Source organism: Equus caballus, chromosome 26 (assembly GCF_041296265.1).
Source record: "Equus caballus isolate H_3958 breed thoroughbred chromosome 26, TB-T2T, whole genome shotgun sequence".
Classification (NCBI taxonomy): Eukaryota; Metazoa; Chordata; class Mammalia; order Perissodactyla; family Equidae; genus Equus; species Equus caballus.
Genome location: NC_091709.1, coordinates 39,528,958 through 39,553,024, shown reverse-complemented (window position 1 = coordinate 39,553,024; position 24,067 = coordinate 39,528,958). Strand labels below are relative to the sequence as shown.

At 41.6% G+C, this 24,067-nt stretch overlaps 1 protein-coding gene across 17 annotated transcripts in view; it reads left to right on the top strand.

Moving 5' to 3' along the window:
- Positions 1 to 24,067, top strand: part of SETD4 (SET domain containing 4) — a 286,649-nt gene that overhangs the window by 20,613 nt on the left and 241,969 nt on the right. For 5 of the 17 annotated variants that reach the window (XM_070252177.1, XM_070252175.1, XM_070252162.1 and 2 more), the window contains exon 2: positions 5,639 to 5,822. The gene's annotated coding sequence lies outside the window, so the exon portion shown is untranslated. Of the gene's footprint in view, positions 1 to 5,638; positions 5,823 to 19,900; positions 20,748 to 22,287; positions 22,525 to 24,067 lie in introns of those variants that run through there. The other 12 variants (XM_070252168.1, XM_070252182.1, XM_070252179.1 and 9 more) reach the window with 3 other exon arrangements.

The following is a 24,067-nucleotide window of genomic DNA, read 5'->3' as shown; positions in this document are numbered from 1 at the left end:
GTTGTCTTTTCATTTTATTGATGGTTTCCTAGCTGTGCAGAAACTTTTTGGTTTGATGTAGTCCCACTTGGTTTTTTTTATTCCTTTTGCTTTAGGTATCATATCCAAAAAAATCATTGCCAAGACCCATGTCAAAGAGCTTTTTTCCTATGTTTTATTCTAGGGTTTTTTTTTTTTTTTTTTTTAAAGATTTTTAAAATCTTTTCCTTTTTTCTCCCCAAAGGCCCCCAGTACATAGTTGTACATTCTTAGTTGTGGGTCCTTCTAGTTGTGGCATGTGGGACGCTGCCTCAGCATGGCCTGACAAGTGGTGCCGTGTCCCCACCCAGGATTCAAACTGGCGAAACCCTGGACTGCCGCAGCAGAGAACACGAACTTAACCACTCAGCCACGGGGCTGGCCCCTATTCTAGGAGTTTTATGGTTTCAGGTCTTATATTTAAGTCTTTAATCCATTTTGAGTTAATTTTTGCGAGTGGTGTAAAATAGGAATCTTTCATTTTTTTTACATGTGAATATCCAATTTTCGCAGCACCATTTATTGAACAGACTGTCTTTTTTCTGTTGAATATTCTTGGCTCTCTTGTCGTCTATTGGTTGACCATATATACATGAGTGTGAGGGCTATTCTTGAGGCTACATGGTGGCTATCCCTATGGTACCCTAGAATTGGTTTCTCGCCTCAGTGTTCAGGGAGACTCAGGGAAAAGGGTGCTAGTTATTGTAAACGCCACAGACTTGGAGCAAGACATTCTCCCTGAAAATGTGGTATGGACATTTGTTTAAGTGTGCTGTCTGAAAAGCTGGGTTCCGTGCCTGAAAGGGGCGTTGGCCACACGCATGGTCAGTAGAGAAGTGTTTCTGGAAGGCTGGGGATCTTTAATACCCATCAGGCTGGTGAAGCACCTGAGCTAGGAAATGTGGATCTAAGGGCCCTCAGCTTTGTCCTTGAGACCCACATCACTGCTTGTTCTAGAGCAGTTTTGCCAAAGCTGGGGAAAAACAGCCATTCTTGTACATTTCTGGTGAGAATGTAATGTAGTATTGCCTCCTTGGAGAGGAATTAGGCCCTGTCTGTTGAAATTAAAAGTATGTACCTCTTCCTGGAAGAGAAACTGTTGGAGGAATTCATCTTACAGATACCTTCCCCTGGGTGTGAAATGACAGTAGGACAAGGATGTTCTTTAAAATCAGCTCCCAGCCAAGTTGCTAGAAAGGTCACAAATTATCCAGCAAGATGATAATGGTTGTAAATTTTTTAAAGTGATAAATTATAACTTTTTTACCATCATTAAAAAGGTACAAGTATTTAAATTATATCTGAACACTGTGTGTCTTTCTCTGTAAACTTCAGTAATCATTTTGGGCCCAAGTTTATGCGTATGTGGTATTTGATGGTGGACACTGCCCTCTGGTGGTCTAGTGGCTACACTTCACGGCATCTGGATCCATTTCCTGTGGCTGTCATACTAAGTACTACAAACTAGGGGACTTAAAACATTAGAAACTTATTCTCACAGTTCTGGCGGCTGGAAGTCTGATATCCAGGTGTCGACAGGCCCACGCTCCCTCTCAAGGCTCTATCAAAGAATCCTTCCTTGCTCTCCCAGCCTCCGGGGGTCGCTGGCCATCCTTGGCGTTCGTTGGCTTGTGGCTGCATCACTTCAGTCTCTGCCACCTTCTCTCCTGTGTGTCTGTGTGTCCTCTCTTCTTCTTACAAGGACACTATTCATTGGATTTAGGGCCCTCCCTCGTCCAGTATGACCTCATCTTAACTAATTACATTGTAAAGATCGTATTTCCATTTCAGGCCACGTTCTGCAGTTGTGCGCGGACATGAATTTTGCGTGGACATGAATCAGCCTCCTACAGGATCTTTCTTTAACTTTTCTGTTGATTCGTTTCAATTAGTCTAATAAGTGACTTAATGCTGATTTGTTTATCACGAATAAGGATTCTTGCCTGCGTGTATAACATTTAGTTTTCTTTTGATGTAATTTTGCCTTCATATTCGTACTTTTTCTATCATCATGAGAAATTATATATATCTTTACTGTTGTTTTTTGTTATCTGGCATTAGGTGTCTCTAAAGAAAACTTAATTGGATTGTTAACTTTCTCTTCCCTCCGTCCCTTTCTCCCTTCCTAGATCTTTAAATAAATGGGAGCTAATCTTGACTGAGTTCTTGCTCAGAGCCAGGTGCGGTTGTCAGCCCCTCACACTGCACCTCATTCCATTGTATCCCCAGGCTCCGTATAGTGTGGAGCCAAGCTTGGGGGACCCCTTTTGAAAGCAGACTTTAAAGCATCAGGAATCAGGAGCCACACTGACTTTCTTTCATGGCTGTCTCCTGCTTTCTGCTCCTTTCTGTTTCACCTGGTGATGAGTACACCTAATTATCAGGGGTCTGCAGAAGAGAAGATTCTTTAGCAGTCATTTTGGGGAGACATTATGTTCCTTGGGAAAGAATTGTGTCGCTGTCAAGAGATATATGTATCGTCTGCTATTTAGCAACTCTTGTTCTTTGACCTTTCCCTTTTTAAAAAGCTTTGAGATTTAATTCAAGTACTGAACAATGCACCCATTTAAAGCATACAATTCAGTGGTTCTTAGTATATTTACAGAATTGTGCAACCGTCACAATAAATTTAGAATATTTTCATCATCTCAAAAAGAAACACCATACCAGTTAGTAGTTACCCCCATGCCCCCTGCCCTAGGCAACCACTAAGCTATTTTCCATCTATAGATTTGCCTATTCTGGACATTTCATATGAATGGAATCATAATATATGTGGTCTTTTGTCACTGACTAGTTTCGCTTAACATGTTTCAAGGTTCATGTTGTAGTATCTTATTGGCTTTTGAAGTTCACATTTAGCAAATCTATTCTTGATAGAATTTTAGAATGAATATAAAATTATTAATATATATAATTATTATATATTTTAATATATAATTATGCACAACATATAATTATTCATTTATAAGATATATAATTTTAACAATTTATAATTTAGTTCATAGAAGGATTTCTTTCCAAAAGTATTAATTGAACATAATAAAGTTGATACAGTAAAGCCATTATAGACTTTATGGCTTTAGAAAGTAATTTTTCAAAATAATACCTAAATATTTTGTCAATTTTTCAGAATTTAAGTAAAACATTTTAATATTCTATTTTGCTCATCTATGCTTAGTTTAAAAAATTAATTTATTTTAAAGTCTTCTTGAAGTGACTGATGCAAAATATATTTTTTGAAATACCAAATTTCTGAAGCTGTAAAAGTCTTGAATCCCTTAAGTACTTTATATCTAAATAGAATTTTATAGGTATAGTTCCCAATCACTAAGTTTTTTTTTCCAGGAAGGTTGGCCCCAAGCTAACATCTGTGCCCGTCTTCTTCTATTTTACATGTGGGACACCTGCCAAAGCATGGCTTGATAAATGGTGTTAGGTCTGCACCCGGGTTCTGAACCGGCAAACCCCGGGTTGCCAAAGCAGAGTGCACGAACTTGACTGCTATGCCACTGAGCTGGCCCGTCCCCATCACTAATTTTAATTAAAACTTAAAAATTAAAGTAATGTATTAGTAACATATGGTTGTATAACAAATTGCTACAAAACTTAGTGGTTGAAACAGGAAACATTTATTTTCCCCCCGTTTCTGCAGATCAGGAACTTGGGAGTGGCTTAGCTGGGTAGTTCTGGCTCAGGATCTCTCATGAGGTTGCAGTCAAGATGTCAGCTGGGGCTGCACTCATCTGAAGGCTTGACTGGGGCTGGAGGATCCCTTCCAACACTGTTGACACATATGTCTCTTGGTTGGAGACCTCAGTTCTTAGCCATGTGACCTCTCCATGAGCTGCTTGGGTGGACTCAAGATGTGGCAGCTGGCTTCCTCCAGAGCAAGTGATCCAGGAGATAGTGAAGAAGACTAAAGCCAAAGTGTCTTTGATGATCTAGTTCCATAAGTTACATACCATTACTTTGCCACGTCTATTGGTCACTCAAGCCAGCTCTGATACAATGTGGCAGGAGGCTGCACCAGGGTATGAATAATAGGAGGCAGGGATCACGTGACAAGTCTTAGCCAGCTTGTACGAGCTGGGAAGTCATCTGACTCTCCAGACTGACAATTAGTCCAAAAATATTTTAAAGTTGTTTATTACGCAGTAAAGATTAGGTCAACTCTGTTGGTTTTTTTTTTAAAGATTGGCATCTGCACTAACATCTGTTGCCAATCTTTTCTTTTTTTTCTTCTCCCCAAAGCCCCCCCCCCCCCCCAGTACCTAGTTGTATATTCTAGTTGTGAGTACCTCTGGTTTCGCTATATGGGACACCGCATCAGCATGGCCTGATGAGCGGTGCATGTCCACACCCAAGAACTGAACTGGTGAAACCCTGGGCCGCCGAAGTCGAGAGTGTGAACTTAAACACTTGACCATGGGGCCGGCCCCTATTTTTTTCTTTTAACTGGCATTTGAACACTTGAACTTAAAGAATATTGCATGGACCATGTGAAAATGTATTTTATATATGTGTGTATACATATATATAAATGAATATTTAAAAATTTTGTGTATTTAAAGCAAAAATTCGACTTTTGAAAGAGAGTTTAGAAATTGTGTACTGGCAATCACTAGTCAGTCTTATAAACTGAATCGTGAAGAAGAATTATACACTCAGTAGAGTAATATCTGCACATGCTTGAGGAAAGGCTTCATCATTATTTTGAAATACAACTATGCTGTTCGATATGGTAGCCATCAAGCACATGTGGTTATCAAACACTTGAAGTATAACTGGTCTAAACTGGAATGTGCCATACATGTTAAAATTTCAAGGACTTGGTACAAAAAGTTATAAATTATCTCATTTATATTTTTCATACTCATTACCTGTTGCATTGATGATATTTCGGTTGTGTTGGGTTAAATAAAATATGTTAAAACTAATTTCACTAGTTTTTTTCACTTTCGTGTAACTACCACAAAATTTAAAGTTACATGTGCTTGCATTTGTGGCTTACATTCTACTTCTTTTGGAGAGTGCTGATTTGAAATGGAAAAGTTTGGTTGGATTTAAAATCCCTTTGCAATATCACAAGAAAACGTTAATCTGTGAATAAAAGCCAAAGCTACTAGATTTAAAGAATAGGTTGGTTCCTTTGAATCATGAGATAAAGAGATTGGATTATCTGAAATCTGCTTAATGGCAAGAACAGACAAGTTTTGGAAAATGGGGAAAAAGTCTCCTGTTTGTTACTGCCTATATGTGAAAATGAAGTTTCTGATCAATGGTTACTCTAAAAACATTTGAAGAGATCATCTTTTAAAAAACACTATGTTTATAAGAATATTTATAACATGGGAAAATGCTCAAATTTTGACATTAAATTTAAAACGTTATATGCAGTATTATGCTATTTGAAAAGAGAATTATATATGTAATTTAATTTCCGAAAGGAAATAGACCCAAAGATTAGTAAACATTATCCCTGGGTGATTAAAAAAAAAGTCATTTTGATGAGGTATTGCGTATACAGTTGGATTTCTATTGGTGAATTTGCCTCCTCAATAAAATTTATTTGTAACTCCCAAATCAATACTCATAATGCTTTCCCACTCATTTGCAGATATACACAGTGTGGCAAAAATTTGAGTCACCTGAAGATGCGCAGGTTCCCAGCTGAGGTAACAAAAGAAAAGTGACAGTCTCTGTAATACCTGTCCTACTCAAACTATTCCAAAAAATTGAAGAAGACAGATTGCTTCCTAACTCATTCTGTGAGGTCAACCTAACCCTGACTCCAAAACCAGGTAAGGACAACACAACACAAAGAAGGAAAATTACAGATCAATATTGCTAATGAACATAGGTACAAAAATCCTCAATAAAATATTGGCAAACCAGATACAACAATACATTAAAAGAATCATACACCATGATCAATTGGGATTTCTACCAGGGATGCAGGGATGGTTCAACACCCAGAAATAAATGTAATAAATGACATTGACAAAATGAAGTATAAAAATCACATGATCATCTCAATAGATGCAGAGAACGTGTTTGACAAGATCCAACATCCATTTATGATAAAAACTTTCAATAAAATGGGTATAAAAGGAAAGTTCCTCAACATAATAAAGACCATATATGACAAACCCACAGCCAACATCATACGCAATGGTGAAAAACTGAAAGCCATCCCTCTGAGAACAGGAACAAGACAAGGGCCTACTTTGCCATTCCTATTCAATATAGTACTGGAGGTTTTGCCCAGAGCAATAAGGCAAGAAAAAGAAATAAAAGGTATCCAAATTTGAAAGCTATCCAAACTCTTGCTGTTTGCAGATGACATGATTATATATATAGAAAACCTAAAGAACCCATCAGAAAACTATTTTTTATACACACACACACACACACACACACACACACACAATGGAATGCTACTCAGCCATAAAAAAGGGCAAAATTGTCCCATTTGCATCAACATGGATGGATCTTGAGGGTATTATGCTAAACAAAAGAAGCCAGACAGAAAAAGACAAACACTACGTGATTCCACTCATATGTGGAAGATAAACCAACACATGGACAGAGAACAACACGTGGAAAGAGAACAGATTAGTGGTTCCCAGAGGGGAAGGGGGTTGAGGGGTGGGTGAAACAGTTGAAGGGCACATATATATGATGAGGGATAAAAATTAGACTGTATTGGGGGTGAGCGCAGTGCAGTCTATACAGAAACTGAGAAATAATAATGTACACCTGAAATTTCACAATGTTGTAAACCATTATGACCTGAATGAAATAATTTTAAAAAGTAGAGGCCTGCCCCCTGGCCAAGTGGTTAAAGTTCCATGTGTTCTGCTTTGGTGGCATGGGGTTTATGGGTTCAGGTCCTGGCATAGACCTACTCCACTCATCGGCCATGCTGTGGCAGCATCCCACATACAAAGCAGAGGAAGATTGGCACAGATGTTAGCTCAGGGCAAATCTTTCTCAAGCAAAAAAAAAAAAGAAAAGTAAGAGGAAGACTGGGCAACAGATGTTAGCTCACTGTGAATCTTCCTCACCAAACAAAACAAAACAAAAAAAATAAATTGGGCTAAAAAAGAGAAATTATAGAGGTTGTACTGTGTGAATACATATAAATGTATAAATTTATTTATAGATCATTAAAGAAAGTGACACTGTGCCTTATTTCTTCTCTCATACTATAAACAAGTGTCCTTTTCATGGTTTATTTAGCGCCATGTGTTCTGCATTTTTATGCTTTTTGTTGGTGGTTTTGCTGTTTGAAATGGCTTGAGCATTGTGTTGAAGTGCTGTCTGGTGTCCCTAAGTGCAAGAAGGCTGTGATGTGCCTTATGGAGAAAACAGATGTGTTAGATAAGCTTCCTTCAGGCCTGAGTTTGTAGGGGGAGAAAAACAATTTCCCCTTGTCAGCACAAATAATCCGTAACCAATCTATAAATGAAAATTGGGTTGAGTTTATTCTGAGCCAAAATGTGAGGAGTAGCTTAGCCTGGGGCCTTCCTTCTCCAAGGAAGGAAGGACGCCAAAGAAGTGGGTGTACAGAGTGGTTAGATGCCCTCAAAGAGCATGTTTCACATATGATTGAAATGTTCCTTTTACAATAGTCCTGAGACTGCTCTGTCAGCACAGCGATTGATGGACACAGCAGTTAGTAGGTCTGCTGTCTCGGTGCACACAGCAGGGTGGCAGGTCTGTGTCTCAAGCTGGGAGGTCACAGGTGAGTGGAGCAGTCAGTTCCTAGCCCAGGGAGAGATGCTTATCCTTAAGGAGTTGCCAGTGGGGGAAGTTGCACCTTTATCTTAAGGCCATTCGTTCTTGTCTGTGGGACACAGCAAATACTTAAAGCAGATGTACAATGCATGCTCAACAGCCATGTCAGGCCCTTTTGGAAAAACAAAGTGAGGCCGAATTAGGTTTACACCAACTGGCTTCCTCATATTGTCCGATATATCCTATTGCTTGCCATTTCTATTTGTCACCCTCCAAGCTTCTGAGTTCTTAGCTGAGACGCCTGTAATAAAAGACAGATGAACAAGAGAAAAACAAGCAGGCTTATTGGCATGTCTACATCGTGTGCACATGGGAGATACTCAGGGAAAAATGAGTAACTGCTGAGGTGGCTTAGCATTCAGGATTAAATCCCATTTTAATAGGGAAAGGGGAGGGAGGCTATAGGCCTCTTAAGGGAGAGGAAAGGATTTTCAGGAAAGACGAAGGGACCCTTAGAAGAACAGATGGGAGATATGATAGTTTCTCTGGGAGTGGTACCGACTTCTCGTTTCCTCTCCTGTGATGAGTCCATCGTCCCTGCTGATGACACGCCTGGGGAGGAGATGTATAACAGCCGAGTTCCTTTAGGAGGACCTGTCTTCAGGCAGATAAGGGAGTTCAGAGGAAGCCCTCCTGCATTTCTTGTTTTCCCAGTGCCGACAGCCCTAAATAATCAATGTACCAAAACGGTACATTTTGGTGTAGCGTGTCCTGCACTCCTACATGCATATTTTGGGGTGGCATATTCTGTTACCCTTTGAGTTTTAGTGCTGCTGGCTGTGAGCTCGATGTTAATGAATCAATGACATGGCACATCAGAAAAAGGGAGAGGAAATTCATGATCTGTACGTGAGGCTTCCCTGAAAAGCGCTAAAGTAACAGCTAGGGTGTGTGATGAAGCTGAGAAAAGATGGAAAGGTGGCTAAATTTGTGGATTCACAACATGTCCACTGATTAAAAAAAAGGTGTAGTCGAGAGCATCGTTGTGAGGCTGAAAGCCAAAGAAATTTATAGTCGTGTTATCCAGGATCAGAAAAATTGTGACAGTCTCTTTGGCCAGGACTGGCTGGCTCTCATGCCTCAAAAGGCGATACTGTGTGAAAAATGTGGTAGATAGTTTCTCCAGATCCGGAAACTGCGGAATAGTTTAAAAGAGCTGCTGAGTGTTGTCAGGGAAAGGGTTATGAGGAAGAGCAGGTTTTTGATGTTAATGGAACCGGTTTGTTTTGCAAGGATGTTGGCAAATGGCATTTCAGGTGACAATGTTCTGACCAGAAGCTGGCAGAAACCTACCCCAAGAAGCAATAATTCACCATTCACGAATTCAATGTTTGCAGTGACTTTATAGAACATAACGACCGCGAATCATGAGAATCAACTCTATTGCAAGCATACAGCCTGATATTAAAAATAAAAAACGAATGGAAAATCAAGTTTCTCCCTTAAAAAATTGAAAAGACTTTAGAAATTTTACACAAATTTAATATTTAATATCTTCCCTAGTACTTTATATTTTGTTCTTTTAATTGTATAATATAAAGAAAATACAGCAAGCTTTTTTTGTCAAAGCTCAATGTAATTGGCCTCGGTGCCTCCAGTCCACTTCAGGGTGCTATGTAAGCACTAGCGTATGTGTGTGTGCTATCAGGTGAGGAAAACTGGGAAGTAGTGCATTGCAGACTTATCTATGAGTCATTTGTGGGAGACTCAGCCTAAGCACCTCTCAAGTGGAGTGGGTAAACACCTATGTGATGGGATGCTATGCAGCCATTAGAAAGAAGGAGGCAGCTGTAAACGTAGGGAAGGGAAGAGGCTTCAAAATATAATAAATGAGAAAGACAAAGTACCATATAGTGTGGATATTAGGTTTCTCTTGTTGCTGCAGCAAATTGTCACAAACTTAGTGGCTTAATACCACACAAATTTCCTATCTTACGGTTCTGTGGGTAGGAAGTCGGACACAGGTCTTACTGGGCTAAATTCAAGGTGTCAGCCAGGCTGCGTTTCTTTCTGGAGGTTCTAGGAGGGAATTCTTTTTTTCCTTTCCAGCTTCTAGGGGCTTCCTGCATTCCTTGGCCTCTTACATCTTCAAAGCCCAGGACGTTGCATCTCTGACCACTCTTTCATAGTTACATCTCCTTCTGACTGACTACAGCCTGGGAAGGCTCTCAGTTTTGAGGATTAGTACAATGGCATTGGGCCCACCTGGATAATCCAGGATAATCTCCCCATCTCAGAATCCTTAACCTGAATGACATCTGCAAAATCCCTCTTGTCGTGTTAGGTCACGTAGTCACAGGTTTCCGGGATTGGGACGGGGACCTCTTGGGGAGGAGGCGTTACTCTGCCTGCCACAGTGTGCTGCCATTTTGTATAAGAAATATTTATTTAAACAGATATCTCTGGAAGGGCGCATGAGAAATTGGTAACAGCTTGCTTCTGGGGAGGGTAGCCAGGGGATAGAGAGGCTGCCTTTTCACTATATCTATCCTTTGTTCATTTTGATTTTTATTGTGTGCACGTATTTATTTAAAATAAGTGAAGAAAACATTTAAAACTTTTAAGCTGCGTGGTGGTTCATCAGTGCTGTATTTTTTTAATCTCCTTCTGTATCTTAAATACTGCATAATTACAAAGAAATTCAACTGCTTCTGACCACCGATCAGAACGGTCACTAGGTGGCGCCCTTTCTCTCTTTCTGGTATGTCCTGGTCACGTGGCTCTCACCTTGCCTGTGTTCATTCATCTTGAATCCGGCAAGGATGAGTGATCATAGGCGTCAGCACTCCGACCAGTTGCATTCAGTTTCACTGATTTCTTTACAATCCCATTGCGTTTGAAGCCTGTTTCCTCCTCTGTAAAAATAGGGGTTATAGTAGTACCAGCTCATGGAGGTATTATGAGGCCTAAAGAAGAACCTGTGTGAGCATCTCTAAAAAGGCACATCTAGCAAGCGCTGGATAAACGTTGTTAACATCCAGCTCCCTGGTTTGTGAGTTCCCCCACTAATTCTCCTAAGTGTGCCCCAGCTTGGATCCTCAAATATTTGTTTCAGGTAAGAAAGACCTGCTGTTGTGCTGTTAGTACTGTTAAGTTCATTCTGACTCCTAGCCCCCTTTGAAAGTGGGTCCAGCTCCTCTCTCCTAGTCTGTCTTAGTCTGGAAGCTCTGCTGAAATCTGTGCACCATGGGGGACCCTGCTGGGATTTGAAATACCGGTGGCATAGCTTTCAGCATCACAGCAGTGTGCAGCCACCAGAGTGTGACACCAGACACATGGATGGTGTGGTTCCCTGACGGGAAATGAACCCGGGCCACGGTGGTGAGACTGGGAATCTTAACTCTAGACCACCAGGGCTGGCTAAAGAGCGAACTGTAACTTGTGTAAGTAGCTTTGTGGACAATACTTTTTTTTTTGCTATTAAAAATCTGATTTATTAGATTTTTTTTTATTGCAGTGACATTGGTTTATAAATATATAAATTTCAGGTGTACATCATTATGTTTCGATTTCTGTGTAGATTATATCATGTTCACCACCCAAAGACAAATAACAATCTATCACCACACTCATGTGCTTAATCACCCCTTTCACCCTCCTGCCTCCCCGCTTCCCCTCTGGTAACCACCAATCCAATCTCTGTCTCTATGTATTTGTTTGTTGTTGTTTTTACCTTCTGTTTATTAGTGAGATCATATGGTATCTGACTTTCTCTCTCTGACTCACTTTGTTTAGCGTAATACTCTCAAGGTCCATCCGTGTTGTTGCAAATGGAAGATTTCATCTTTTTTACGGCTGAGTAGTATTCTGTTGTGTATATATATACTACATCTTCTTTATCCATTCCTCCCTTGATGGGCACCTAGGTTGCTTCCAAGTCTTGGCTATTGTGAATAATGCTGCAGTGAACATAGGGTGCATATATCTTTACATATTCATGTTTTCTTGTTCTTTGGATAGATACCAGCAGTGGAATAGCTGGATCATATGGTATTTGTATTCTTCATTTTTTGAGGAATCTCCATACTGTTTTCCATAGTGGCTGCACCAGTTTGTACTCCCACCAGCAGTGTATGAGAGTTTATGGACAAAACTTAATTCTAGGTCTACACTCTGATTTCTCCTAATAGGGCCAACTCCACAAAACCAAGTTGCATAGCAAATAAAGTTAAGGCGCACCTGGAGTTCATGGCTCTTGTGGACAGATCTTGAAGTGAATGCCTTAAGGGTTATGATATAGCTAGCAGGGATTTGTAAACTCACTTCTGATGAAACCCAAGCTAGCACCACATTTAAAGGGTGTTTTCTCAAATGTGGCTCCCTATTTTTCAATCAGAAAATAGAGTCTTCAAAATCCTAAAAAGCTTGGGCATCGGGACCTGAAATTGAAGACAACAGCAGGGTAAAGCACATGGTTGGTGCTTAAAAAAATGCTACCTGCTCCTGTTCTGTGGGACATTTGTCAGTTTGGGGCCTTGGTTCTCATTGAAACTTCTTCAAGGACATCCTGTCACCTGTTTGATCATCGAACTTACTTTGCACAGATTCCTGCTAAAGATATAATTTCCTTCCTGGGAAAGGTTTTTCATTTTTTAATTGGTTAGGGAGATAGGCCCTGAGCTAATGTGTGTTGCCAGTCTTCATCTATTTTATGTGGGATGCTGCCACAGCATTGTGTAGGTCCATGCCCGGGATCTGAACTGGCAAACCCTAGGCCACCATGGAGTGCATGAACTTAATCACTTGGCCATGGGGCCAGCCCCACTTTTATTTTTTATATCTACTTAGTTTACTTGTTCCTAATAATTATTTAGATTGCCTATAAAGCTTCATGAGGCATTAGGCAAAATCAGCTATTATTCTAAGTTATTTTCTTTCCTGACAAATTTTGAAATGAAATATCATGTCTGTATCATATCCAATGCTGATCACTCCCAAAACATGTTTATTTTAATCAAACCAAAAAACTTAAATAAGCTTTTACTTGCTAAAGATTGTTTTATTTCACTTTAACTTGAAAGACAATTGGGTTAGTTTCTATTACATTTACATAAGTGTTTAAGCCAATTAAATAGAGCTCTTTCAGAAATTATACCATCTGGAGGTACAAATATCACATATATATAACATCTATAGACACACATACACAGAGATTCCACAAGTATTGTTTAAAAATCACTGCCATGAATCAGGCACAGTCATGCAAAGCTCACTAGTTGTAAAAGAATAATTGAATGCAAATTTTGTTTGAAGCTTTTTCTATTAATATTTGTGGAGAAGACACTCAAGATGCTAGATTTTGGGCAAAGGCACACTCTAGGCAGTTTTTCTTTCCTTTTTCTTCTTTTTTTCTTCAGCCTTAGGAAGTGGTGGTGGCCTAGATAACAGTTCCCAGAGAGGTTACAGGCTTTTGGAGATATAGGAAGTGGGTAGATGTGAACGGGGTCCAGACCTGCGTTTCAAGTTTTGTGATGAAATGGGGTTGTAACTTAAATGACCTTATACGTTGATCTACCTGTCCAACTACTTCATCCCTAATTTGCTCTTTCCCTCTAGGTGCTTAGTTTTATTTTAACTTTGGGAAGAAGGCCTGGAAAGAAAATTCTCATCAGGCTCGGAATATCAGCTTCCAGTTTGGCTGAATTTCTGATTATAATTTGCTAAATCCTTTGAAATATCTTGTCAGGTTTCAACCAGGACAAACAATAATTATACCTGGCAGTATTGAATAACTTCAGTAATCTTTCACCTAGCAGTTACCTAGAAAATCTCTCAGAGATTGAGCTCTCCTTTGAAGGTGGATGGTGGGATGTCTGTAAAGCTGTGACCTAATAGGCTTTTCTTTAGGTGCCCTTCATAACCTAAATTTTTCTTTTTGTGACAAAACTTTCAATAAGGTTACTTTGGAATTGTGGAGTCTTTGCTTTTAAGTGCACTTCTTAAATGATCTTACTTAATCAGAGTGTTCCTTCTAACGGCCAATGTAATTCCCCTGAGGCTGATGGCAGCTTGGTAGGACTCTTAGCTCCAAAAGGGAGTGCAACCACATTTCTGTCTGACCGTATCTGACCACAAAATGGGGTGCAACCAGATTTTTGTCTCACCTTATTTTTGGGACCCCCTCTTTCCACCTCACAACCTGGTGATTATCAAACCAAGCCCTCAGGACGTGAAACAAGCTGGGTAAGATCTTGCAGTTCTTTGTAAATATTTCCAACTTCCGGAACCTTTAGTCTTTGAGCAATTGTGCCAGAAGGTGGCGTGCCTGACTCATTAACAATTAAGGCTTTCTTTGAGTCTTGGTTTGAAAGCTCAAAAAGAGCCCACAGTGGCCACTATAATTTTAAATTATCCCGGGTTATCTTACTAGCCCTTTATAGTTATTCCCATTTTAGGGGGCTTTTACCAAAGTGGCTGCAAACAGCAAGGTAATTTCTAACTAGAGTTTGTTATGGTCACTGAGAAACTCAGTCCCCAAACAGCAATTTTAACAAATAGATTCCGACATAGACAAACATGACCAGACACAGAAATCCAATATTCTGGGACTCTGACCCAGGGTCCTCTGGGACTCTAACCCAGCGTTTGGGACTCTAACCTGATCCTTGAGTGCCCCAGTGGCTGTAATCCTTTTATATTGTCTCTGTTGGAGTGGGATGCACACCCCCAATTCTAGCCTTGGGAGTTTAGCTGGCAAAAATCTCCCCAGTGGGGACTCTAACCCACAGTTCTGATGAGATTATTAGACAATTTAGGCAGAGGTGCATTTTAACAAGATCACTCACCCAAAGGATGTCTGACGCAGGAGCTGTTTCTCCCCTCAAAAGAAAAAACCACCTTGGCGCCTGGAGCACTGCAGTGGTAAATGGGAATCTGATCAGCCGAGCCTCTAGACAAAGTTGCCTAGGTGGTCACTTAGGGTTCATGAAAAGACCCCACACCCCGTTGAGGGTTCGAGAGCCTCCTCATTTCCCCTTGAGCCCACTAGCCCTAGGCAACCATTAATTTACTTTCTGTCCCAATAGATTTGCTTATTTTGGACACAATATAAATGTAACTGTACCATATATAGTCTTTTGTGACTGGCTTCTTTCCCTCAGCATAATGTTTTCAAGGTTTGTCCATGTTGTAGCATGTGTCAGTACTTCATTGCTTTTTATTGTCAACTAATATTCCATTGTCTGGATATCACATTTGATTTATTCATTCAACACGTGGAGTTGACACTTGGAGTTCTTTCTAGTTTTTGAGTATTACTATGGATAATACTGCTACACACATTTATTGACAAGTTTTTGTGTGGACATATGTTTTGATTTCTTTTGGTTATATATCTAGCACTGGAATTACTGGATCATATGGTAATTCTGTGTTTAACTTTATGGGGAACTGTCAAATTGTATTCCATAGCACCTGCACCATTTTACATTCCCACTAGCAATGTACGAAGGTTCCAAATTCTCTACATTCTCACCAGCATTTGTTATTGTCTGTATTTTTTATCATGACCATCCTAGTGTGTATGAAGTGGTATCTCATTGTAGTTTTGATTTGCATTTCCCTGATGGTTAATAACTTTGAGCATCTTTTCATGTGTCTATTGGCCATTTCTAGCTCTCCTTTGCAGAAACATCAATACATATCGTTTGACCATCTTTCAATTGGATTGTCTTCATTATTGACTTGTCACACTCAATATGTGATGTTTTTAAAATATAAAAATTAAAAAAAATAAGTGTATTAATTAGGATGTGAGCTCAGACTGAGGCACCACATGGAGACAGAAGTCCTGCTGCAGTCCGAGACATGAGAATGAGGCTTCCTGGACTCCCCGGTTCCAGCCAAGCTGGCCCAGACCTGAATAACCACCCAGGTAATTGGAAGAATTATGAGAAATAACAGGTCATTGTTCTCAGGTGTTTACTCAGGACGCATTCCTTTTATCTTCCTTCTGGTGGGAAAAATATGACAGGGACAGCCTCAAACTTGGACACAGATGGTAGAAGCCAAATGTTGAAGATGACAGAGCCACCTCCAGTCTGGACCTCAGATGACTGCAGGACCCAGAGCCATTGGCCTGTCCTCGGCCACCTGCCATCCTTTATACTATTATGTGAAACAAACCAACTTCTCTAGTATTTAAATAATCATATTACTGAGTCTCTATTGCAGCATCTTAGCCTCCAGATGAACGAATTCAGACTTTGGCACTAGAAGTGCAGTGCTCTGTTGATGTGCTAAAACTGCTGCTATTAGCTCAGTGGTTGCGTAGACAACACCTGGGAAGCTGATGACCACTGTTGTGCTGTGACAAAACATTTGATAACCTGCTCCCTCTGATAACTTAGAAAGCAGCTCATGTATCTTTTCCACATGGGAAAAACTCAGAACAGTGATGTCTGGTGGCTGCTTTTAGCAAGATCCTATAAGAAATGAGCTCAGGCAGTAATTGGCAAGTTTACATGCAGGAAAAGAACAGAACGTGGCTAAGGGAGGACTCTGCCTGAAGCCCTCAATATAAATCTACCCGGAGTCTGGGAACTTGGAGCCTCTCTTCTAATCTTCACACAGTCGTGAAAAAAGAACCCAGAGAAACTTATCATATTAAGGATGTTGCTCCTTGATATGAAGGATTAAAGCTATCATATTGAGGATGATATGAAGGATTAAAGCTATCATATTGAGGCTGTTGTACTCCTACCTAAGTCTCTTATTTTTAGAAGGCCCAAGATAATGTCGTTAAGTTGGGGGTGGTAAATACAGAAATGAATATAGTGAAAGAGATTTTGTGGGTTTAAGAATTACGACCAGAAGATGTCTTTGGAACAGTGGCTGCTACGTGGACTTAAGGAGCGAATGTAGGCATATCCCACAGAATGATGCTCCTGTTCATGTTTTTTTTGGAGAAGCCCTCTCAGTTTTTAATACCCGAACCTCATAGAATGTATGAGACTCTTCATTTCTAGGAAAGTTAATGCTTTCGGGAAAATGGATGTTTGTTTCCTTAAATCAATAATGACTTTTCGTACACTGTTTCCTGAAAGTCTCACATTATGGTCATGTGCAGTTGACAGAACATCAGAACATGTGCATGTGTCTGGGAAGCTTGCTGAGGGTCACCTGAGCGATGTGTGTCCCAGATGTCACTGGTGCCGAAGGAGGCATCACAGTGTCTTCCTTGGTGTGAGACTCTCTCTGTGTCCAAGCACTTGTCCTCCAAGTGCCTGTGCAATGCTTTCTGTATTTAGTCCTTGTTTTTTGCCTTGTGTTGTACAATAAGTCCCCAAAAAGCTAAGAACAGGCTAGAATCGAGGATAAAGAGGCAAAGCAGATGAGAAAAGCCATTACATTGGGAAAGAATGTATTTAAGAGCAGTTAGGAAGGGCGATGTTAAGGATTTTACAACTTAGGATAGCTTGTTACTTACAAATAGGCTTTTGCTGTGTTTAGGTGGTGTTTTGGGAAGTTGGTTGGGGTTAGGGTCAGGTGTATAATGTGCAAGGCATTAGTTCCGCATCCAGAACATGGGAAGCAGGGCTCTGGTGGGTGTCTTGGCACTGCCTCTGTGGTTTTCAGGAAGAGGTGTAGACTTTAGGTGGGGACACCTGTATTCTGGAAACCAGTAAGGTTTTGAGGGAACTGTATTCTGAAAAAAACCGTAAGCCCATCTGACAAAAGTCTTTGCTGGTTCTGTTCCTAAAATTCTCCTAAGGGAGCATCCTCCCCAGTGGCCACATCAAATATGGCGAAGGAGGGGAATGGACAAGCAAGACCCCTCGGAGTGCAGAACTGGGGGTGAATGCTTCATATCAGGGCTGGATTCCTCACAAGTTCTGCCCCAGATTTTTTTCTGTCGGGATGGCCCTGTGTGTTGGCTTCTGTGAGTTCCCTCTCTTCCTCTTTCCCACTGGGCATTTTCATCATGGCTTTCCCGTTGGTATTCTGTGATAGCATAGTGGATGAGTGTTTGGAGTGAGAGACATGAATTGTTGATTCACTTACAAGTCCTGAGTCAAAGGAGCTACATCTTGATGTTGGATCCAGTAACTGGTTGGGACTTCTGCTGGTCTTCCTTGAGGAGGGGTTAACATCATTTCTTTCAGTCATAGAACCATCTGAGTTTTTTGAACCATATAAGTTTTAGATAGACTCATGGCTGCCCAGCTCTAGACTGCATTTTCCAGGCTCACTTGAAGTTAGGCATGGCTGCATCAGTCCACTCTCTGTGCCTGTCTTCACATGGCTTTCTCCTCTGTGTGTCTGTGAAGACTTCTCCTCCCTCTTTTTTATAGGGACAGCTGTGATGGCACTTGAGGCCCACTCACATAATCCAGGATGAGCTCCTCCTCTCGAGAGCCTTAGCGTAATCACATCATTTGTCATACAAGGTAATATTCACTTCCTTGTCATGTAACGTAATAGTCATAGATTCTAGGATTAGGAAGTGAATATATCTTGGAGGAGTGTCTTTTAGCCTACCACAGAGGTTTGTTAATAAGCCCTATAGAAATGCTCACATTTATATCCTGTATCTCCGGCATTAGAAAACAAATCCAGGAGCGTAATCTCAAAGGACTGGGGTAGGTTTTACTTTGTCTTCAGGAATCCACTGGACCTCCCAAAGCCAGTGTCCATGTGTCACTAACTGTGGTGGTTGGGGTGGGCCCCCAGACCTTCCTGAGGGCAGCAGGCAGAGGGCCACCAGCACTGAGGAACATGCAGTCACTCACTGCCTCTTCAGCATCCAAGAACAGAGGCAGCCTCTCTCCAAAAGTTTCAGAGATTGTGACTAAGGAAGAGCCCAGAAGAGAAGGAAACTTCCTTTCCTCTGACCTGATAAATCCCTTCCTTGCTGGGAAAAATGGGCTTCTCCTCACTGGGCCAGACCTCCTCTCTGTGCAAGGGCAGCCCGCTTGGGTCTGGTGCCAGCTGGAAGCTGCCTAGAGTGTCCTGCAGCCTGGTGAGCTGACACCAGTGAGGCCTTCCCACAGCATGGCAGGATGAAGGCTTGAGTCTGCTGAGGTATTTGGAATTGTACAAAAAGAGTGACAAATAACACTGAATCTTCATTCACAGGCAGACCCCAATGGCCTCTCAACACAGCAAAGGAAGACCTCTGCCCCAGACCAAGGCTGCTCCCTGGGGACAACTCCAGATATTCGTTTGTGTGGGGAGAGAAGATTGAGGGCACAGACTGGGCTCCGGCTGGGGGCTGGCTGAGGCCAAGCCTGAGATGTGCCTCAGTAACTTCCAAAAGGATGAAATGAGAAGACTGAACTGCTCTGGTCACGCTGGCCCAAAGACAGGGAAAATCAGAAGCTTGTTTCTTAACCTTCATGTGGCTTTTCAGAATCTTGCCATTAAACTGAGAAAAGAGGCTCTTCGTTCATGCAGTGTGTTTTAAGGCTCCCTGAAGTGGTGCAGGAGCTCCTTCAAGACAGATGCTCATGTTTATGCTCTTCCCTCATTCCCTAGGGAAGCAGCCAGAGTGAAAACCAAAATGGTTTTCACTGGGGAAAATTAGAACGCCAACAAAAGAAGTCCTTTCTCTGAGACTGAGCACAATCATCTCATCTATTGACAACTTCCAGAGGTTCTAAGAAGCACAGTGGAAGAGGAGATTTTAGCAATCTGGAAGAATTTTTGCATGTGCCCAGAAGTTTCAGACAATCATGGATCAAGTCTGAGGCAAAGAGTTTGTAAGACTCAACAAAGAAAAAAATCTTCATGCTACTACATACTAAAATAAACTAATGAACACAACTGAACTATAGGTCTGTCAAACAGATGGGTCAGTGAAATGTGCATTGAGAGAGGGCCTTGGGTCTTCTGGGGCTAGCCCTGGAGTGGACCTAGGATGTCACTATTATTAGAGGCGTGCAAATTTCTGAGGCTGTCCCCTGGAGGACTCAGATCCTCTGCTCAACAGTTCAGAAGCTCTTTATTGGGGAGGGCGGGCTGGGCTTCACAGCAACCAGGAGGCTGAATGTGCAGCAATGTTGGTGATGCTGTGGCAAATGGTTCTGTTTGTGGTGAGGGCTGGTTCTGGGAGCAAAGTCTGGGTGGGTGGCAACCTCCTGGGGCAGTCAGAACACAGAGTCCCAGCCAGGGGCACAAACAGCTTGAAGAATTTGACTTGGGAGGAATACAAGAAGGGCTGACAGAGGCTGACTCTAATTGCAAAGGCCACTGTGACTGGGATGGTGTTGACCTGGGGATCTTGGGGACAGATGAGACCAGGGCAGTGGGCAGAGGCCCCTGACTGCTGCTTGTAAGATTGGAAGTCCTGGCTGTGCATTTGAGGAAGCGGGGCAGCCTGAAGGATCCGTCACAAAAGCCAGCACAGCTGGGCCCCAGATTTTATTTCTGGGTTTTATCCCTAGAATCTCCTTGGCCTTGAAGACCCTGATTTCCAGCTAGTGCTGAAAATGTGAGCCTGGTTGGCATGGAGACCTGGGCAGAAGAATGCCCTGGTGCCTCTGGAGATGGAGCCTATGAATGTCAGAATGGTCATCTTTGGGCTCAGGTCAGCCTGTGCATCTTCTTGGGGCAGAAGAGCTGGCCCAGAGCAGCAGAATTTGTGGTGAGATATCACCTGCTGGGAAATGGAAGACCTCTTGCTCAAGCTGAAACTGGTAGCTGATGAGCTCTGCCTGCAAGTCGTCTGGGTGGGGAGTACTGTGCTCTCAGTGTGAAGCTTCTTGTGAGGGACAATCGCTTGAGAAGCTGAGACCTCCCAAAAGGTGATCTTGACAGCACTGAACTAAAGTGACCTTCAGAATTCAGATGAACTGCCCGAATTCTGCTGTTGGGTGACCTGGAAGACCTTGAGTACAGATGCTCCTGATTCGGAGGATGGGGTTACTCTGTCCTGACCGCAATGCAATAACCATGATGTGTTTCGGACCAAAATGGCAACAGGCAAGGTCAGACTCCTTTGGGGCCTAGAACATTGTTCTGCAGCTTCAGTTCATATTGATCAAAAAGCATTGGGAGTTCTATAATTTTCCTTGTCAGGTTTTCTGCACCTTATACTGAACAGGGGTCCACACCACTAGGTGGACTTCACAAGCTGTGTTTAGAACTGTGTTCTTCAAAATCAGCAACCTGAATTCTGTAGGATCTGTGTTCTTGTAGACTGCCTCATGCATTGTATCCTTTTTTTTTTTTTTGACACTTCTGATCTTCCTTCTGGATACCAGATACTTTCCCCATGTTTGGTCACCTTCTCCATCTTGGAGATGTAGATAAATGCATAGATTCTGGGAATTTGAGAATTCTTGCAGCTTTCCTAGAAGCTGTCTGCTTCTGTGTTCTTCACAACTGTCCAGTCAAAGACCAGCTCTGTCAAGGGCCTGGTTGTGTTTTCAGTGGTGGCCACCCTTCAAAGCTTTTAGTATGGAGCAGATGTGCATGAAGGGAGCAGTGCTTTAGAAATGTTGAGTGTGAACCTGGGTTAGGGGTGAACCATCACCAGCAGCACTAGTAATGTGAACAGTAATGGTGATTGCAGGCCCTACGCCTCAATGTTGCCTACCCCACCTCCAGTGACCTGACCCCTATGTTGCTTGTTTCCTCCAGCCCCCACCCCAAAAAACTCTCACCCATCCAGGAAGCAGGTGATTTCACATAGGAGGGAGAGATGGGAGCCGTGACCTGGAGAGATACTTCTTGAAGTCATAGTTTTAAAAAAATCAGTTATTCCAACTTATTGTCATATCTCCTGCTTATGCAGGTTTTCTCTGGTGATTTATAATCCGGTGGTTCGACACTTTTTTCCTCCAGCGCTACTAGGGGATGCACCATGCCCCCATCACTGACAGTGGCTTATTGCAGTTATGCCTCTCAGTTTTGAGTTGCATAGCAGGATCTTGTTAGAGATTGAGGACGGTAAGGGAATATGCAACTTGAGAAAACTATTTCCTCATTCTTATATTCCCCATCCCAGAATTGCTGGCCATAAATTGTATAAAGGAAAGCAAGTTTAAGGGGATAAAAAACCCTATTTACTTTTTCCTGAATATTACCCAATGAGCTGTTAAAGACCCCATATGAGACCATCAGAGAAATCTGTAGTTACTAGAAAAAAATAATAAATGTCTAAGTTTATTAGAAACTTTCCAGGCAAGGGGGTGACTGGTTGGATGAGTTCCATCCAATAGATTCCCCTATGGTGTTGAGCTGTTAGGTTTCGTCAGGTTTTGTTTGGATTGTTAGTCACAAGGCAGAAATTAGAATTTGAGATCTAAACTGGGGTTGGTCAGAATTTGTGAACTAGGAGAGTTGCTGAAATGGTTTGTATTTGACCAGGTTATACCTGCGCTTATCTTTCTGGAACATGTGAGTCCACCAAGCAAACTGTTGCTCAAACTGTTTGAGCTTAAACAGTCTTTGTGTTTTTAAGTTTGTCGTTTCTGTACAGCTTATCTGTTTGCAAGATAAAATTGTATCACCTGTCTGTCTCTCAGTCACAACTTTTGGAGAATGCTTCAACTACATCTATGGGACGGACCACATCCTTTACCACGTGATAGGTCTAGAGCTACACCCCTGGGTTAAGTATATGGCCATGATGGAGGTCACTTGAGTTTCAGTAGATGTTAGATCTTCTTGATCCTGTCAGCAAGACTGTCTGATAAAACAGGGACTATGTGGAAATATTTAAGATTTTGTAAAACCGCATATTTGACCATTGCAACACTGGTAAGTACTGAGTTAATAATCTACTTCTACGCTGAAAACCAAGTGTGTCCAATTTAAGCAAAAAAACAGATCCCACTCCCACTGTAAGGAGCCTGTTAAACCAGGTATGGGGGTATCATCCAGATTAATGAATTTTCTGATGTCTTTGTTTTCCAGATCTCTTTAATTAACATTAAAGATAATAGAAAACTTTATAGGGATAGAAGTGCAATGTTCTTTCTCTAAGACGGCACATGTTCTGCCTTGAGAAGGCAATAACATGTCTCGGATGACTCTGTTTTAACCCACTGCCTGTTCAATCTTGTAAATTTCTCAGGCAAGGAGATCCTTGGGCTTTGTGGCACTGTCTGGTTCTTCTGTGAGTCTCTGTACCAGAGCATTTAGAGTTCTTTCACCACTCTTTGGACCCTCTTTAAAGTGTGAAATAGGTATGCCTGAGGCCAGAATAAAACAGTGCAGAATTGTTCATCAAAGATTAAGATTTGGGACATTAAATTGAGGCTCACGTTTCTCGTTCTTGCATTGAGAGGTGTAGAGACTGTATTTTCTTAGTAGAAATCAATGGGCCACATGGACTCAGAGTAGTATCAGGGAATTTCCTGAGAGTAGGGCATCAGTATATTGAACTGGCAAGTCCATGTCCAATTTGTGGGCAGTAGCCAATAGTTTTTTTTTCTTTTTAGAACAAAACCAATATCACTCATTGGGAGCCACAATGACCCATTGTTGGCCTAAACACCCCTATGAGGTTGTCTGATTGTGTCCTACAGCTTCGACACAAGTCAACAAGTGTAGTCAAGCACCAGAGAGTGAGATACACAGTAGAGATCAGCAGGTAGAACCATAGTCAAGGAGACTGACTCTTCATTGTAGGTTCTGTATAAGAGAGGAACCCTCCACTTGCATAGTCTCTTACCTCTTAATCTCTTGCCAAACTCTATTTGTATGTTTTGTTGAAGTGCTAATTTCCATGAAAAATACCTAGGTTTCATTTTAATGGAGACAGAAAATTCTCATTCTTTATGTGATGTGATAGAGGGTCTTCGATTTTTGGCTATATTTTGACTTGTTATAATATTTTCATCTATGGATTCACAAAAGCGTTAAGTTCTATCACCCAGAAATCAACTGCTTCACTACAAGGATTGGTACTAAAGGAAACTGGGTGACTTTCAAAGGAAAGTGGTTATAAATCTCCAATGGTTGGTTGAATTATATGTTTGAGCCCTGGAGTGGCTAGGCATGCAAAGAACAGTGTTAAGAATAGGGATCTAGAGGCCAGCCCAGTGCTGCAGCGGTTAAATTTGCATGTTCTGCTTTGGCAGCCCGTTGTTGGCTGGTTCAGTCCCAGGTGCAAACCCTTGTACCGCTTGGCAATCCATGCTGTTATAGGCATCCCACATATAAAGTACAGGAAGATGAGCACGGATGTTAGCTCAGGACCGGTCTTCCTCAGCAAAAAAGAGGAGAATTGGTGGCAGATGTTACCTCAGGGCTAATCTCCACCCCCCCCCCCCCAAAAAAGAATAGGGGTCCAAATGGG